The 8,059-nt window shown below is 38.8% G+C and overlaps 1 protein-coding gene across 2 annotated transcripts in view; it reads left to right on the forward strand.

Moving 5' to 3' along the window:
- trim67 (tripartite motif containing 67) overlaps nt 1-8,059 on the forward strand; it is a 54,986-nt gene that overhangs the window by 1,365 nt on the left and 45,562 nt on the right. The window lies entirely within an intron of this gene.

Here is an 8,059-nt window from a genome sequence, read left to right on the forward strand (position 1 = left end):
GAATAACTAAACGAAATAGCAGTGATTCATCAGAACATAATTACTGTAGGCGTCAAAGCCCAGTGTGCTTCTGTGTGCACTGTGTATGTGTGTGAATGCAACATGCGTCATCACATGAAGGGTCGCACAGCGTTACTGCCCCACATCTGCACTGCAATGTATATATATATATATATATGATGTGGATGGTGAGTGTAGGCAGAGGAGGTCATCGCTATTCCTCAGGCGCTGGGATGAAGAAGCTCAAGTCATGAGTTTAAATGTTTCCCTGTCTGTGGCTGGTTATAATCTGACAAGAGAATGAATTATAAAGTAAATAATTAGCATATCTACACTTTTTAAAAACATATCTGTTGGTGTGGAATAAATTTAAGGCAATTACTTCAGTCTGAAGGAAAATGTTTACATTTTAAAAAATCTCGACTTGTATATTTGAAAATTGTTCTTGAAAACATGACTGCTTGGACTGGACAGAGTGTTATGATTGCAAGGATGCCACGTCATTTGGTGGAAATTCAATTTATCAACCTACAGAGGACTGAATTCAAAAACACCTCAGAAATCAAAGTGTAAAAATTAAGGTTAGTCCATTTTTTCAAAACTTGGTACTCAGATGCAGTAGTTTGTTGTCACAATGTGCTTATATATGCCCGACCCTTGTCAGGGCATGCTCCTAATGAGACAATGGATGGTGTCCTGGGGGATCTCATACCAGATCTGGGAGGCATCCCAGAGGTGTTCTGTTGGATTTAGGTCAGGGGAGTGTGGGGGTGAGTCAGTGGTATCAGTGCCTTAATTCTCCAGCATCTGCCTCCATATTTTCACATGAGGCATTGTCATGCACAGGTAAGAACCCAGGACCCACTACACCCACAGTCTAGGGTCTGACAATGGGTCCAACAATTTTATTCCTAATATCTCTATAAGCCACAGAAAATCACTGACCCACCACCAAACTGGTCACGCTGAACAATGAACAAGCGTATTGTTTCCATGGCTTCTCCAGACCTTTGCTCATGATTAACCTGCCTCATGTGACACTGACTCTAACCAAATGAAAAACTAGTGAAGAAAAAGTCAGAAATGATGAGGAGGTGGGTTGGCGGGCTGTCTCCTTGTTGCCCCACACCTAGTGATAATTTCATAACACCAAAAAAGATTAGCAACCCTCTCTGCTACTCGATCAGATCAATATTCCAGACGTTTAACTGACTTGATGCTATACTCAGATTAAAACCAATTTCTTTCATTTTTTGAGAAGTGTATAAAAGAGGAATGGAAAATTCAGCTCTGAACGGTGAGGTCAATGTGGAAATATCGTTAACCTGTATTCTTTTTGATGGCCAGCAGGGGAAACTCCGGTGGATGTTCTTGAAAGTCTAATTGTGTAAAAAATAGTCCCTTTTTTATGTCATCCGTGAACTAGTTTTTAATTTTCCTGATAATTTTACGGTCTCAGTCGGTAGTTTTAAGCCTTATTTAATACCACACGGTGATCATTTTGTAAATTCTAATCAATTTTTTGAGAAAAAGAGTAAAGCAGGATGTGATGTAGTGTGCAACAGGCTTGCAGCATGTTGTATTCTCAATTTCTCAGATAGATCCATATAAACAAGTCTCTGAAAACTCAAAAAAGAAATATTAAATAAGTATAAGAATGAAGAAAATGCAATTAACCCAAGACAGCAGTCAAACTCATGTTTATTTTCTTCTGCAAATTAGCAAATCTAAATATAGTTTTAGTTGAACATGTGAAAATATTTTTTTGAGATGTTATGTTCTAAGTAGAAGGCATTGTATACATTTTTGTTGTTCAAATTTAGATGATGAGGATGTAAACCCGAGGGGGTAGGGCTAAATAAGTATATACTTCTGTCTACTCCTTTTCAAACAACTGTATGGAATGATTTTATGAAATGTTGGTGAATGTATGTGTTTTAAATAAAAAAGAACTGAACTAAAAACCAAAATAACAAACTTCAAGCTTCAAAATGTGTGGCATGGTGTCTACATGTGTCTTTAATATAGTATTTTTTGTTTTGACTAAATGAAAAATTTAAATGGCTTGCTCTACCTCTGCCTAAACATTTATTTTTGAAATCTCTAAACTCATTTTGTGTTTTTCCTTTAAACATGTACTGTAAATGCAATAAGTCTACTTTACAGTTGTTTTTGTCCATTTGATAAGCAAATATGTTGAATAAGCAAAGAAATAGATGGATAGATGGAATTAAATGATTAGGATGTTGGTGATTTTTCTTTGGCTTTGGCTAAAACGTTTTTTGAATTTTGTTTTTTTCGGGGAGGAGAACAATTCCTCTATAGTGTAAAAACCCTGCTTTGCTGTACAGCAATCCATCAGGGATTGTTGGATTTGTAAGGCAGGATACAGAAAGCTGAGATTACAATGTTTGTTATCTTAACCTTAGTTTCTGCAAATATTTGTAACTGTATCAGAAAAATTGAGCAATTTCTTATGTACAAACTGCAAATAAACAGTGCATGGCTTTGCACCAAACCCTCATCCAGCAACCTTCTCAAACCTCTGCTCAGCATTGCTACAAACACCCAGTGGTGCCATCGCCAGATCTCAAGTGATGGTGGTGAGTTTTCCCTCTTTAGCCTGTGGACTTAAGGCAACATGGAGTATTATCGATCAATGGTTTCTCATTAACTTAGTGGAGGTCTTATCATGTTTCTTTATGAACGTGGTAAAACTGATTCTAATCCAAACAACTGATGCAGTTAGACAGTAAACCAAATTTGTTTTTTGCATGTAAATCTAAAGTTTTGAAACTTAAGAAAAAAAAATAGACAATTTTGGACTTTTGCATCACATTTTCCTCCTAGACATTAGGGTCCGAATGTGATTCAAACAGATCATGTTTGCAGTAATTCAGAACTTCTTGTTAGTGAAAAATGCAGTGGAGGACATTGAACTTGGCTTGTAATAATTTGGATAGTCGTCTTCATCTTATGTGAGTAAAACTTTCATTCATTCTACAATCAGAAGGGACAAGTTTGGCTAAAAACCTACAACACTGTTCCTTATCCAAATTCATCCCTGCCTGCCAAAAAAAAGGAGGAACAAACCCGCCTGCTGGTTTCATTAATGGATGATTAAACTGATTTATGATTATTTCATTTCCTAATGACATTTTTCATTAATTTCAAAATCCAGGGTTGAGGTCGACTCAGGTTCATTCCTCTCGGGCTACGCGGTGACGTGACTTTGTAAACTCTAAACGATAGTGCTGTCTGTTATAGTTCATGTATCGTCATTATTTTTTTAAATTGTTTTTGAAGAAATGTTGGATTTGTTAATACGTGAGGCAAAATGTTTAGTCTTATAGTTATCACCATTATGATAATTATCATTATGGTAAAAAAAGGCCTCAGGGTCTGGAAGTAAAGGTGTTTTAAGAAAGTTTTTTAGCTACTTTTAAAGGCCCATAACGGGTTGAATGTTTATCCAGCCCGTGTCTCCTTTTAGATTTCAGCTTGCTTTCTGTTAGTAATAGAACATTTCATCCTCGCACTCCGATTTCATTTGTGTAAACTAAAAGCCATTTTTGCCTCTCTCCTGCTAAGTGGGTCATTGGGACTAATCTCTCAGTCTGCCTCTTGTGTTTTTTGTGTGATTTGAAGCCTCCAGACATTCCATTCATCATTTATCCGCCACACATCTCTTCGCCTCTTCTTGGCTTTCACTCATCTCTCACCTTCTCCTGTATCCCTCACTTTACCTCTTCATCTCTGTATCTTATTTACACTCTCCCCTCCCCCTCCTTTACCTTCCCCTACCTCGTCTCGTCCTTCCTCCATCTTTCTCTCTATCGTCCTGTCCCATAAATAAACCGTGAAAATCCCATCAGACTACGGGAGTGAGAGGGGGTGTCGATAAGTGACGAGCGGCGTATGAATAAGAGATGGCCACCACTTAGTTAATACGGTGTCCTTCACGTTGAAGGAGATCGATGACTGGCTGTCGTCCTCTCTCTCGGTCCACACGTGAGCAGGGAACAAGCAGCGTCTTGTGCGTCTTTGTTGCAGACCTGAAATGGCTGTTGAGTGTTGAAGTGTCGCTCAGTGAGGTCAGTACCGTAGAGTGGGCTTTTGTTCTGGCATAATTTTCCCTCCTCATCTGTTTTGTTTCAGTGGGCATATATTGATCTGGTTGCCATCCTGCTTCCTACCATCCTTCATCTCTTTCTCTTTCCGGTCTTCTTCTTATTCACATGGTTTCTCTTTCTGTGCACCATAAGGAAAGTGGGCGTTATGAAAAAAAAGAGAGCTTTCCTGAGGAAATTAGCCGTCTGTTGTAGACAAATTGATCGATTAACTGAAGTGTCGTGCTTTGCATGCAAGTCTGTCTGCAGTGGCTTACATGATATTGAACAAAAAACAACTGAGGCGATCATGCAACCAATTTTGTACTTGCCAAATTTAAAAGCTGAATATTAAACGTATTATAAATGTATTATATAATAATGTGGGCAGCACAGTGGCATGGTGGTACGGTGGTTAGCACTATTGCCTCACAGCAAGAAGGTCCTGAGTTCAATTCCACCATCAGGGTCTTTCTGTGTGGAGATTGCATGTTCTCCCCGTGTTTGTGTGGGTTCTCCCCAGGTACTCAGTCCAAAGACTTGCACTTAGTGGGCATAGGTTAATTGAAAAATCTAAATTGCCCATAGGTGTGAATGGTTGTCTGTCCCTATGTGTTAGCGGTGTACCCCGCCTCTCGCCCTATGACAGCTGGGATAGGCTCCAGCACCCCCCCGTGACCCTGAAAAGGACAAGCGGAAGCTAATGGATGGACTGATATATAATAATGCACTGATCTTTTAGAAACTAGTCATAAACCACTAATAATAGCAAGTTTTGAGTTGTTCTGTGATTTACCTTCTGGAGCAGTGCTAACCCTCCAACATGGAAGGAACGTTTCCTGGAATGATAAGTCTCGATTTCTGCTGCAGCATTTGAACAGTATGGTCAGAATTTGGTGTGAACAGCATGAAAGCAATCCATCCTGAATCCATCCTACCTTGCATCAGTGGTTCAGGCTAGTGCAGGTGGTGCAGTGGTGTGAGGGATATTTTCTTGGCACAATTTGGGCCCCTAAGTACCAACTGAACATCGTTTAAACTGCAGAGCTGAGCTGAGTATCTCTGCTAACCATGGTCCAGCACTTTATGACCACTGCGTGTCCATTTTCTGTTAGCTGCTTCCAGCAGGATAATGCAACATGTCGCAAAGGTCAGATCATCTCAAAGTGAAGATGACAGTGAGTTCACTGAACTCAAATAGCCTCCACAGTCACCGGATCTCCAGGGATATGGTGGAACGGAATATACAACATACATATATACATTTTTCTAAACTGCAAAAAGAAAAAGTCATTCATTTTCTAACTAGTAAACCTAAACTGGTCAGATGATAGGATTGCTTTTTGGATCAATAATCCTGCTCCACTGGGGTTTAAAGACCCCCCTTGCTAGTCCAGTGCAACCGAAGCTAAATACAGATGGACTGCCTGTCAGTTTATATGTGTCATTTGTAGTTGCACAGATGTGTCTTAGGCAAAAATACAATGAACAGAATAGCTGAAATGATTAAGGTTGGATGGATGAGTTGTAAATTGTGAGTAACTCTATGTCACATGACCAAATTCCTTAGGGGGGTGAACATTTGGATTTGTGCTTTTTGCTTTAGTATTCATAGCGCAGCTACATCTTTTATGTGTCTGCAGCATATATGCATTTAAAGCTTTCATAAATCCCGCAGTTTATCGTGTAGAGAGGAAGCCAAGAAAAACAATTATTGGATCATGATTGTGTTTGTTGTAAATCAAACAGTAAGTACATCAAGCAGCAGCCTCAGGGGGTGACTATCCCACTGCTACATACTCACACACATATTGACACGCATTCAGAAAGCATAAATATGCATAAGTGAAGCGGATGAACTTTAGCTGAGGGAATGCAGGGAAGACACACTGATCCAGTTTCCTCTCATCATTCAAGCAGAAAACACACGCATACACACTCATGCATGCTCATATATGTGTGTGTGTGTGTGTATGTGTGGGTTTTTACGCGTAACTGTGACCTAGCTGAGTCCAGTAAAGAGCAGCTCGGGTGCTGGGGTTACTTATATAAAAAATAACAGAAATGCAGGCTTAGTGGTTCTTTTGTTGTGTGTAAGTTTTAGCCTTGCAGTGTTGTCTGGAGATCATTTTACATTTTAAAAGGGAACAGGGAGCTAAATATTTTTCACTATGATAAAAAAATCTATGTTTTTGTGTCTATTCCACATAATATTCTTTGTAAGGAATAAAAACTGCAATTACACTGACTCCGTGTCTGAATTTAAAGTATGTTGAGTATTTACTTCACATTTAAGAGCTACACTGCTATGTGTATAAGTAATTACAGCAATAATTCTACAAGGTATGATGTTTAGTTTTTGGCATGTGAGAGTTTAGTGATATGGCAGGTTTTATAGATATTGATGCCATAAAATGATGCGATTTTATATTGTAGCCTTCTTTAACTGATTTCTCTAATGGCTTCGTTTACAAATACTCCAAAAGCGAATCAGAGAAAAAGCATGTTTGCAGCCTGTATGATTGGTGAATGCTTTTAAACTCACTCACTCGGGTTTTTGTTAAGGCTTAGGGGCATGAGTGCTTTGACTGACAGGTGTGCCGAGTCAAGCAGCCGTAAAACCCCCCCCAAAAAATCAGATGTCTGCTAAAATTCACCTCAGTTAATTAAAGTCACTGAACTGGATTTCTTGACCACGTTTGTTGTGTTGTCCCCTTTTTGAGTATTTTCAGATACTCCAGACAATCCACGATGATCAGTAAAATCCTAGTATTTTCTTGATGTGTAACTTGGTACTAATTAGCTGTTATGTCTTACGTCTGTATAGTTTATGGATGTGGCTAAGCTGCAAGCTCATAGCTCAAGGCTTTATCCTCTCATACAAATCACTCCTGGGTGCAAAAGGGCTTTTCAAACACTAAAAGCAATGTAAATTTGCATTAAAGTGAAAGCCAAAAGGTGGCTCAAATATCTCTACAACAACTGTAATATTTCCTCAACTTCAAAGTGATATTTATGTAGCTTTAGCGTAACTTTAAATATCATCAGGAGGAAAGAAGAGCAAGAGTTTGCGGGGAATCCTACACGATGCATTCATTAAAAGATGCCTCTCAGCATTTATACTGGATTTATAAGAGATATTACTAATTAGATCTATGTAATTTGCAATCTTGCCAACCTCAGCATTTTGCTAGGTGATTGCTCCAAAGCACAAATCTACAGGATTGTCTTTCCTCAGTTATGGTTGGATATATCCATGTATGAAGCAGGACACAAGTAGTCTATACAAGCAGGACATGCTTGTATAGACCTAACATTTGGATAAACTGCCCATGTTAGTGCATGCTCTGCATGTGCAGAAAGGTTAGATATAATAATTTAGTAGAGACAGGGTTGCAAAGAGTTGGATTTACACTGTAAATCATATAGTTTGCTTTTCAGTGTTTGATTGTTGCTCCGCAGCATTCCCAGCTTATCAGCTGCAGTCTGGACAGTCTGCCATCTTTTACTGTCTTTTAGAAATTACAAAACGACTGTATGGATTAGTGTGTCTGTCAGGTACTTAAACAAAATGGTATTTTGCTTGTCTGCCTCATCTGTAGCTGCATTTTTCCTCTAGTGTGGGCTTGCTTCTTTCTCTATGCTGGCAAGGAAGTTCTTATCACAATAACTTCATTGTTCTTGAGATGTTAAGATGTCTTCTTCAATGCACAGGGAGTCTCTTGGAAAATATCAGTGTAATTGATGTGGGCTCTTTATGTACAACTGAGATTTCATTGCTCCCTTGGCATTGTGAGCAGTTAAAAAAATCTGCCTCCCCTTACAGTTCACTGGATTTTTATTTTAAATGGCATGCTACTGGGACTTGTTTAAAACTTTTTAGATGTCAAGTGTGAAGCTTTAGAAGGTGAAACAGTATTCTGTTATTGTTTAGTCAGTTATACTGTTTG

Source organism: Pundamilia nyererei, unplaced genomic scaffold (assembly GCF_000239375.1).
Source record: "Pundamilia nyererei isolate P.nyererei 1_Seehausen unplaced genomic scaffold, PunNye1.0 scaffold00074, whole genome shotgun sequence".
Lineage (NCBI taxonomy): Eukaryota > Metazoa > Chordata > Actinopteri > Cichliformes > Cichlidae > Pundamilia > Pundamilia nyererei.